This window comes from Pongo abelii, chromosome 5, assembly GCF_028885655.2.
Source record: "Pongo abelii isolate AG06213 chromosome 5, NHGRI_mPonAbe1-v2.0_pri, whole genome shotgun sequence".
Taxonomy (NCBI): domain Eukaryota; kingdom Metazoa; phylum Chordata; class Mammalia; order Primates; family Hominidae; genus Pongo; species Pongo abelii.
The window spans coordinates 123,571,585-123,583,220 of NC_071990.2; the positions used below are offsets into that span (position 1 = coordinate 123,571,585).

General features: G+C 34.1%; 1 non-coding gene across 1 annotated transcript; it reads left to right on the forward strand.

Annotated features, from left to right (window-relative positions):
- Positions 1 to 10,720: 10,720 nt before the first annotated feature.
- On the forward strand, positions 10,721 to 10,884 carry LOC112134101 (U1 spliceosomal RNA). The gene has a single exon (XR_002915674.2). It is a non-coding gene; the product is annotated as a U1 spliceosomal RNA (small nuclear RNA).
- The last annotated feature ends 752 nt before the right edge of the window (positions 10,885 to 11,636 follow it).

The window sequence follows — 11,636 nt, forward strand, 5'->3', positions numbered from 1 at the left end:
ATATTTTAGCAACTTTTGGGAGTGTTCCTCTTGGATAGAGCCCACATTCTAAATTCTTTAGGTACCTGCTAACAGGAAGGTAAAATATAGACCTTAGTCTTCTGGCACGAAGCATAGAGAAAGGAAAAAGCTCATTTTCTTTATTTTTGTTAAGATCTTATTTAAACATTTCTGAAAACAATAGGAGCTGTTAGAATAGTTTGACAAGAAATGTTATCAGATGGTTGAAATCCAGGATTTTAATGCACATTTAATATACATTGTATTCTTTCTCCTACTGACCCATGTCACTGAAAAAAGTCACTTTATCACAAAATAGAAAGTACTCATTCATCCTATGGTACTTTTAACCTCACATAAAAAATATAATATTGCTGTCTGTTTTTCAAAGATAAGGTTGATAGTGATGATTACCATCTCATTGTTTCTGAAGAAAAAAATCTAGAGGAGAACAGTGGCTCTTTCCATGAATAAACATAAATTTTTATTATAACAACAAAAATGCAATCATTTAACAGTCATGATGTGATGTGAGCTGGCTACAATTACCAAAAGCTTGTGTTCACAGTTTATGCATATTCAAATTCTTAATTTAAAATGTTAAATTGAGCAAGTTTCTAAGGTTTACCTACCTAATTTGGATATCATGTACAGTTATGTGACACTTCACAATGAAGGTGTGTTCTGAGAAAGGCATCATTAGGTGATTTGATTTCATCATTGTGCAAAATACAGTATACTTACACAAACCTAGAGGGTAGATCCTACTACACACCTAGGCTACATGGTACAGCCTATTGCTTCTAGGCTACAAACCTGTATAGCATGTTACTGTACTGAATACTGTAGGCAATTGTAATACAATAGTAAGGATTTGTATCTTTAAACATATATACATAGAAAAGGCAGAGTAAAAGTATGGTATAAAAAATAAAATATGGTAACATATCCACATAGAAAAGGTAGAGTAAAAGTATGGTATAAAAAATAAAATATGGTACACCTGTATAGGCCACTTGTCATGAATGGAGCTTACAGGACTAGAAGTTGCTTTGGGTGAGTCAGTGAGCGAGTGGTGAGTGAATTTAAAGGCCTAGGATGTTGCTGTATACTACTATAGACTTTGTAAACACACTGTACACTTAGGCTACACTAGATTTATTTTTTAAATTTTCTTTCTTCAATAACAAATTAACTTTAGCTGACTGTAACTTTTTTACTTTAAAAATTTTTGTTAGTTTTTTGCCTCTTGTAATAACACTTAGGTTAAAACAAACATATTGTATAGGAGTGCAGTGGCGCGATCTCAGCTCACTGCAACCTCCACCTCCCGGGTTCATGCCAGTCTCCTGCCTCAGCCTCCCGAGTAGCTGGGACTACAGGCGCCTGCCACCATGCCCGGCTAATTTTTTGTATTTTTAGCGGAGATGGGGTTTCACCGTGTTAGCCAGGATGGTCTCGAACTCCTGGACTCGTGATCTGCTGGCCACAGCCTCCCAAAGTGCTGGGAAAAGTATTTTCTTTATATCCTTATTCTGTAAGCTTTTTCCTGTTATATATAACAAAAGAAAATACTTTTGATACACACACACACATATATATGTATAACTTTTAAAACTTTTGTGTTAAAACTAAGACACATACATACACATTAGCCTAGGTCTACATAGGGTCAGGAGCATCCATATTATTTTCTTCCACCTCCACGTCTTGTCCCATTGGAAAATCTTCAGGGGCAATAATAGGCGTGGAGCTGTTATTACATATATAAATAGGATGGTGGTCCCATAAGATTATAATAGAGCTGAAAAATTCCTATTGTCTAGGGATGTTATAGTGCAGTGCATTACTCGTATATACATATATATGTAAAAAAAACTCTAAAATAAAAATAATATGTCTAGCATAGTAAACATAAACCAGTAACATAGTTATTAGTATCAAGTATTATGTACTACACATAATTGTTTGTGCCACATGACTGGCAGCACAGTAGTTTTCTCTACACCAGCATCACCACAAACACATGAGGAATGGAATGCTTTACACTACAGCATTCCTAGGCAACAGGAATTTTTTCAGCTCTATTATAGTTTTATGGGACCATCATCCTATATCCGTCCATCATTGATCAAAACGACCTTATGTTGTGGCTTTTTCTCTCCCATAGTTCGGCAAGTGAGAGGGAGTGTTAGTGCTCATTTACTCCTGCCACCTACAGCTCGACAAGCAGGAGTGCTACAGTTCTTTCACTCCCAGTTTGGCAAGTTCCATGTTCTTGTCCTGCAACCAAGAGGAATAAAAATAAAGTACACGGACACTGGAGAGTGAGTAAGGTAGAGTAGAATTTTACTGAGCAACGGAAAGTAAGCTGTCAGCATGGAGAGGGGACGCTAAAGTGGGTGGCCATCTGTGAGGCAGAGTCCCAGGTTTTTTATGAGCATAGAATTGGGGAGTGAGTGCTAATTGGTCCATGAGTGGTCTTGGAAAAAGCACCATTCGACTGGTTAAAAGGCATCATTCAGAAGGAACCAGTAGAGAGAGTGGATAAGACAGGGATAGAATTTCTCACTCTGGTCGTGGAGTCTATCTGGGACTGGCAATTTGGTTTTCAGGCTTTAGACTGTCCTTGGCCTGAAAGCCAGGTTTCACAGGGGACCCTCCCCTGTGTGCTTAGGAATTTGTCTGTTTCCTGTCACTATCAATTATGTGGTACACGACTATAATTCAATGTAGCATCATATAAAAACATTCACTTTTAGCCAATGATTGAGAACATCAGAAGAAAACATCCACAAACCACATTTCCCATATCCTTGGATCTTGTCCCACCTACTCTGTCTTCCCTCTGTTTAAAATGCATGAACTGTTTATCCTTTGTTCCCAGCAAAGGCCGACCTCTCCACTTGCATTCTAATCTCATCTACTCTCTCCAACACAAGAACATTGATTCAACAATTCTCATTTTTCTCTCCTACATTATCAATTTTTCTACCTCTTTTGGGTTTTCCATCAATACATACAAATGTTGATGTTTTTTCCATATAAAAATATTCCTCTTAGTACCTCAAAACACTCCATGTACCTTCTTTTCTTTAGAAGTAAAACTTGTCAAAAGATTGCCTCTTCAAATTCTCTGTTGAAGCCACTCTACTGGAGTTTTTCTTCTACCACATCACTGAAACAGTTCTTTTTGAGGTTGCCAATGACCTTCATACTGGTAAACCCAATGGCCAATTTTCAGTTCTTATATTACTTGACTCCTTCCTCAATGGCATTTTATACAGTTGATCATGCCCTCCACCTGTAGACATATTCTTTGACTTCAGTTTTCCACAATCCTGGTTGATCTCCCTTTTCAGCCACACTTTATTTTCCTTTGATGTTTCCTCTTTATCTTCCCAACAACTTCTGAATGTTGAAATAACCAATGATTTAATTCTTTTATCTCTTTTATATCCTCACTCATTTACTTTCATTCAGTCTTTTCTATGCACTGATGTCTCCCAATGTAGTCTGAACCTCTCCTCTAAACCCCAGGCCCAATTACACATCATAACTCCACTTGGATGTATAAAAGACATGTTGGTTTTTTATAAGCAAAGCTAAACTCCTCATCTTTAACCTCCCTCCAAATCTCCTCTTATCAGTCTCAAATAAGGGCAATTCCATCCTTTCAGTTGTTTACAAAATATCTTGCCATCCTTTACAACATTTTTTCTCTTAACTCACATTGAATCTACAGAGAATCCCATCAGCTCTACCTTCAAATACATCCAAAACCCAATGACTTCCCACTACCTCCTCCATACTTAGTATCCCAAGGCCTCTTAATTGTTGCCAATAACCTCCTCAGTGGTTTCTCTGCCTCCATTCTTTCTCTGCTTTAACCCTGTCTCAATATTGATAAAATTTAGGTCAGATCATGACACTATTCCCAAAATTTTCCAGTGGCCCTTCATCTCACTCAGACAAAAAGGTAATTCAAGTGCAATGGCCACAAGGTCCTATGCAATCTGGCTACCTTTGCCTTTCTCACCTTATCTTCTACATTCCCACTTATTTACTCTATTTTAGTTATACTGTCCTTCTTAATGTGCTTTGAATTTGCCAGGCATTCTCCCACCTCACAACCTCGCACATGCTTTGTCCTCTCCTTGAATCATTACCCTCTATCTCATGGCATGTTTCCCTCAGCTCCTTCAGGTTTAATACATGTATTATCTTCTCATAGTTATCTTCCCTGAATATACTATATATAATTGCAATCCTTCCTCTCAACACCATCTATCCCCTTTTCCTTGTTTCTCTTTGGCACCCATCAAAATCTAAAATACTGTATGTTATTTAGTTAGTTTCATTTCTTTCTTACCCCACTTGCAAACTCCAGGAGATCAGTGTTTTTTGGTGTATTTTGTTCACTCCTGTAGACCACTGCCTAGAAAGTTGTTCCAAACATTACAGGTACTCAGTAAATATTTGTAGAATAATTCCATAAGTAAGGGGTGAAGTCCTATGATAATCGAAAGCACAGATTTTGGATGTATGTGAATCCTGCCCCTGCCTCTTACTAAGTAATTTATCTTGAACAATTACTTTTTCTGAGCCCTAATTTCCTCACTATAAAATGGATTTAAGCCAGGTGCAGGGATGGTGTGCCTGTAGCCCCAGCTACTTGGGAGGCTGAGACAAGAGGATCACTTCAGTTCAGGAGTTCAAGACCATCCTGGGCAACATATGACAACAACCCTCCCATCTGTAATTTTATAAATAATACTAATAAAATAAAATGGATATAATGGTACCTAGCACTCAAATTTTTTATAAATTTGGAAGAAAATAATAAAGTATAAGCAAAATAAAACAGGGAAATGTTTTATCTGCAGTGAGATTCATATTGACTATCAATAAAGAGTATTAAAGATTCCCCAAATATATGTTGCAAAGTCTTTTAACTACTAATTATTTTAATAAATTCATGTTACTCAAAATTATATTTCACTAAATACTATTTTATACTAATAAAATACTAAGTAAAATTTCACATTAAAAGACAATTAAGAAAATTATAGTACATGTTCATCAGTTTTTAATTGTATAATCTAATTTTCTAAAAAATATTTTAGATATACTTTCCATAAAGGTGCTATGTTTTATTTTAATATATAATTATAACATTCATAAAAGCATTTTAAATATTAAAATAAATTCTGATGGCAATTATTTTGGTGATCATGAAACTTATAAGCTTTATTTTAATGTTAGTCTTCATTGTGTCTAATGGTCCTCAGCCATTGAGCTTACAGTAGAAATAAATCTACCATTTTGCTTCTTATCCTAACATAGAATTTCTCTGCTAACCCACATTCATTTCCAAGGTAAAGAGGATGCAATTGACAAAATCCAATATCGGCTCCATTTTGAGAGACATGGAATTTTATTATCTGTGGATTTCTCTGTCTTCTTACTGTTCAGTATCCAAGATGATTGTCACCAACTTAAACTCCAGAAAAAAAAAAAAAACTTTTTTCTACCAAAAAAATAGATTAAGTCCTCCTGATCTAATCTACTCCTCTTTTCAGAGAAATAGAGAAGTGAGCACAGACACTCCAAGTAGCTCAGGTTCACAAAGCTAGTTTATTAAAAAATTAGACTTTGAATTCATTTTGCCAAGTGGCCAATCCCTATTTTGAAACTTTTTGTATACTTTACAGTCTCAATAACTTTTACTCTAGAGTTAAGCATCTTAACTGCGGCATTTCCCTTTCTTACCTTAACATGCATACGTGTGATTCTAACAAGCATTTTACCTTTGTTGAACATTGTGAATGGAACATTCCATGTGTCACTAAATGTTGTTTTCAGGCCATCATAGATTTATGTTATTGATACAGAAAAGGTTTGGGAGAAAAAAATGTATTTCAGTTGTTAACTTTTTAATTTCCTTTTTAAATTGCAATGTAAAAGTAAGTTGAATGTCTAACAATTAGTTGTTTGAATTTTTATTGATAATTCTTACTTTTTATGAAGTGTCTTATAATTCTCAACCATGGTCCTAAAAGAAAGAAAACCTGCTCTGCACCACATCTCAACAACACAACATGAATTTGAACAGAGGTTTAACTGCAAAGCTCTTTCTATTAACTGTGCTAACACATGAATTAATTGTATACCATGAAGAGCACTGTGTACTTTCTATATGAAGAAAGCTTTAAAATAATCCGATACATTTATTTATCCCTTCTATTTGTGCCTCAAAATATTCCATTTCATAGCTCTTATCTAAGAAGGGTTATTCCAAGATTTTTGGTTAAAGATGATGTTGGATGACATCATTAATTTGAAAGAGATGTCTTTTCAAAAAATGCAATTGTAACTTTTTCTCTAAAAGTATATAAACTTTGTAGTTATAATAATTTTTACTCCTAGCAAAACAGTTTGCTGATAACTAATGCTACCATGCTTATAAACTGTTACCTCCATATCAAAGGACATTTGTATTCAGCAATAGCACATTTGTGGTTTAGGATGTGACATTCCATTTAGTTACACTAATAGTGGTGCAGTAACCATACTAATATTGACTAATGTGGGTCTCCATTTCAAAGAAGTTTGTAATGTAGAATGATTTGGTGAACATTGTAAATCTCTTTCTAATTCTTCACTATTATATACAACCAAATGATATGTTATTATACTTTGTGATTGATAGAGTAATTCCTGATAGCAACATAAATTTTTTTAAAGTCTTCATATTTAAAATATTAGTGGAAAACTCCAATATCCTTCTGGAATAAAAACTTGGAAATGTAAATTTCAGTCGTTGATAAAGACCTTTCAGTGGGCATGCAACTCTTAATCCAAATGAAGTGAAATATTTAATGTATTAGTATGTATCCACTGAGGAAACATAGGAGTAGAGAAAAATAATGAGAGAAACTTAATGATGAAAAATAATGCCTTAGGAGTGTTTAAATTTCTGGAATCTACTGCCCTCCTCCCTTGCCAATGTCAGAAATGTTGTAAATGTTTTTGGCTCACAATTTAGGTATGCATACACAGTTTGGAGTTCTTCAGAATTTGCCATGAGTCATAAATTAGTTTTGCCTTGACTTCACCAACTGTGTAAAATGACCTTTTTAAAATCATATTTTTAAAAACTATGGTTTCTTTTATGAGAATTCAATAGGATTTCTATTGTTGATCTTGATTTGCCTTGATTCAGCTTTAATATTTTATATGAAAACTTAAGATTTTATCATTTAATGAAAATTTAATTATATATATATATCACTACCAGGTCTTTGAAAATGGTGAGATTTTTTCAGTAGCTACTATGGAAATAAAACATCTCAATAGTAAATCATATCACTAAAATCAGTGTTATCTACATAGTGAACCAGATTAAATCCACACAACATGTTTATAGACTGAAAAAATTTTGAGCAGATAGTAAATTCACTAAATCTTATAAATCTAGCCATTTCCTGACACTTCTTTGTATACATGAATTATTTATTTCACTTTTATGTTTTGAAGGTTGATTTATAATATTGTAGAAAATGGCAAAAATATTTTGTGTCACAGAATATGTTTACATAAAATATCTCATTTAATACAGAAAAAAATAAATAGGAAATATACAAATGCAAAATAGAATTAAAATCCCCTACATCCCAAAACACTATCTACTTTTATAGAAAATAGTTATTCCAAAAAATATATCCACATTTATGTTATATTTTAGAGATGTTAGATTACCAGGATCCTAAAAGGATGATTTAGTGAAGAGACAGATATGTAAATAAATAAATTACATAAGTCTGTAAAACGATATGAGAAGATTAAAAATAAAAATAAAAATTTTTAAAAATAAAAATTCTGAGAGTAAAAAAAAATTTTGAGAGCAAATAACCTAGCAGCTCATTTTCTTGGGAAATTAAGGTAATTTTAATAGACATATAAAATTGAAGCAGAGTTTTAGGGTATGAGTAAGAGTTTCTCAAACAATTTAAATAGAACCTAATTAATATAGGAAGACACGTGGGCTTTGCCCTATAATAAATATAACGGAATCTGATGCTTTCACATAGAAAAGAGACATTATTAGATTGAGATTACAGGATGAAAAAAAATCCAGAAATAGAGTGGAGCATGCATTTAAGGGAGCAGAAGATTAAAGGCCAATAATTAGATGCCTGCTGTAAAAGAAGTTGGAAGAATAAAGTTTATCGAAAATGGATATGACCTAGATTAAGGCAAGTCCAACTATATAAAATGACTTTTTCATAATATCAGAGATGCAGACATTATAGTGTATAGAGAAGAAAACATATACAGTAGACACTCGAAGCTATATTTTGCCAGAATATGGTGTGGAAGAAATTTACATAATCCAGTGTTCATCTTGATTTAAAGTATGTACAAAAGGAGATTCAGAAAAAAACTTAAGAGTAATGTCCAGATGAAATGAACAATAAACACTATCATAGACACTAAATAGAAGATCTCAAGAAGTTCTACATGGACAATAGTGTCAAATATCATAGATGGGTTACATGGGATGCTGCCTGGAAATATGCCACTGGGTTTCACAATTGGGAGGTCATAGTGGACCTGAGTGAAGGCAGTTTCAAAAAAGCAGTGGGAATAGAAGTCATATTATATTGAATTAAAGAATGAGGAATAGTTAAATTAGTACAATCATAGAATTGGAATGAGCCTACTCTTTGATAACATTTAGCCATGAAAGGAAATATGACAAAAGTGCAACAAAGCCAGGTGAAGGAAAGTTTTCACTGATAAATGCTTAAGTAGGCTAAGAAGGAGCCAGTGGAGAAGTGACTTCAGGAAAGAGGGAAGAATTTGTGAACTGACACCCTGATGAGACAGAAAGTGATAATAACTCATAGTGGTAATAATTGCTAATAGCTAACAGAAGTGTATATTGTGTATCAGGCTTTTGTGTTTTCAGGGTTCCATTTAATTCAGTCCGTTTCAGAACCATATGAGGTACGTGTATTCATTGTATCCATTTTAGATACAGAGAAATTGAGATGCAGGGAGGTTGACCAACTGGCCCAAGTGGTAGAGGGAAGAAAAAGTCCCAGGCAACTGAGCACCAGAGACTGTTTTCTCTCAGTCACTGTGTTATACTGTCTCTGGGGTCTTTGAAAAGAAAATGAAATATGTGTTATTCTAAAATAGGAGAGAAGGGACTAATGAGTAACATCATAGGTATGTATAGAAGTGGAGGCGATGAGAAACTGAGAATGTACTCACTTCATAACTTGTGTTTTCGATATAAAAATAAAAGACAATTATCTGTTGATAATTAGGCATTTGGAGATATGGTGGAAAATTTGAGAAACTTAGTGAACTTTTAGAGACCAGACCAAGCTGCATAAAAACAACTCTAACCATTAACATTGACCTATTTACCAAATCACCTTTCTTACATTATCTTAAGTCCTTAGAGAAAATCCTACAAGATAGGAATTATTATTCCTATTTTACATAGATGGAAACAGGATTAAATCAGTTAATAATTTGCTAAATATCACCCAGATATTAAGTGCTGAAGCTGGGATTTGAATCGAGGTCTGTCACCAATGTCCATGCTTTTCTATTCTGCCACAATGTCTCAATAAAGAATAAGAAAGGTGATTACAAAGAGCAAGTAGAAGTGACACTGAGAAGTACTGAGGGCCCAGCTTAGAATGAAAACCGTAACTGTTATGCAGCACCAGTCTGTACAGTGAAGCAATGTTCCACACAAAACCCAGTCAATTTTTGAACCAAAAGTAGACATGGGCAGTGACTGCTTTCAATTATGACAGGGAATTAACTGCTTGGGTAAGGATGGTAGAAGCACAAGAAGTAGAGGAGAGAAGTAGAACCAAGAAGGGACTACTGAACTAAGAGAAAGTGAGTAAGTCGAGGCCATGAAGAAAAATGGCATGTTGAGAGAAGAGACAACTTGAGAGAAATGGAAGAATCACAGGTATTGAAGAGAGTAGATCTTTGGATTTAAGATTTTTGCAAGTGGTAGAGTTCAGTAAGTTTTAACTAAGAACAGAGATTCTCAAATTCATAAGCAGCTACTTTATGGTTTTCATGCTTTTGTGGAGATCCAGAGACAATGTTGCTTTTCTTAGTTGCTTAGTTAATTCTGCTGACAACCCTAAGACTTCATAAAAGATTATTTCAGCTTTCCTAAGTTAAAATCTTTATAGAGTAAAACTTTGTTCCCTCTTTAGTATTGATGTTTGCAATAATGTAAAATTTATTTTAATTCAAATTTTTTGATGTTTCAGAATTTTATTAGCAGTGGGCAGTTCTTTAACTGTTTTTGAAATTCTATCAAATACATTGAGTTTTTTGCCAGTATTTTACATTGCACTCAGTAGCTACAAAGTCTAAAGTGTAGAAAGTACAATCACCCTGTTTGGCTGAATCAATCATCATTGTAGACCATGGACAGTGCAAACCACAAACAATAATTTCCTGCCGCTAGAACTTGGCTGATGACCATAACACCTTCCAGCAAAAAATAATCATTCACCATTACAATAATCAAATAATCATTTTTAACACCACATTCTGAGAATTGTACCCTAACAAGTTCTTTGAGATAGTCATTCTAATATTTACTTCAATTTATTTACAAGTTAATAAACAAAATTTATTCTAGTTCATTGCAACTGCCAAAACCTGGCCTATACTTACCTGGCAGAGGAGATACCATGATCACGAAGGTGGTTTTCGCAGGCCAAGGCTTATCCATTGCACTCCGGATGTGCTGACCCCTGCGATTTCCCCAAATGTGGGAAACTTGACTGCATAATTTGTTGTAGTGGGGGACTGCATTCACACGCACACAAAGAAAAATCTGGCCATTTAGAGTGTCTAAAGCAATGGAAGACCTTGGCGTTACTGCTTGATTGCCTTGATTTACAGAACCTGCCTTAATTTGACTAAGAAAAGTCTAAGTATTGGGATATGGTAATTCATTGTGGGTTTAAACAAGGACAAATCTCTTAACAGGATTTTTCAGAATGTATTTTTTAACTGGTAGTCTAAAATGGCATACCTAATCCAGCAAATGTGTTGTCTAAGCACATATTTTTGATGATTATCAGAAATGCACCCCCATGCAATGAGAAAATAGTTTTATATACCCTAGTTCTACTGTAAGAGGCAAACTTTCATATTGAAAAATATTTTAAGAGATATCGTTCTTCATCTTTTTCTTAAGCAGTAAAACTTGGCGAAGGCTGAAGTAAGTATCTTTGGTTTCACATCCCAGATCCCTGAACATGCCAGATAATTTTCTAGCACTAATTTTGTAATGTTCTGCCTTGCCTGGTTTTAAAATATTGCAAGGAAATATGCTTCTGTTACCCTTCCTGGAAGATTAATTTTCCTCTCATCTTTAATGCCATATGCTATTCTTAAGATACTCATGTTGAAATTTTTCTATTACTATGTAATGGAACTTTATACCTTGGAATAAAAATATATGCCATCCACAACAGATAATATTTTATATACATGAGTAGTGAGATGACTTTAGCTATTAGAAGAAGAATTCATTACCACACCCAGAAGAATCCATTCATTCTGAGTAATAAGAA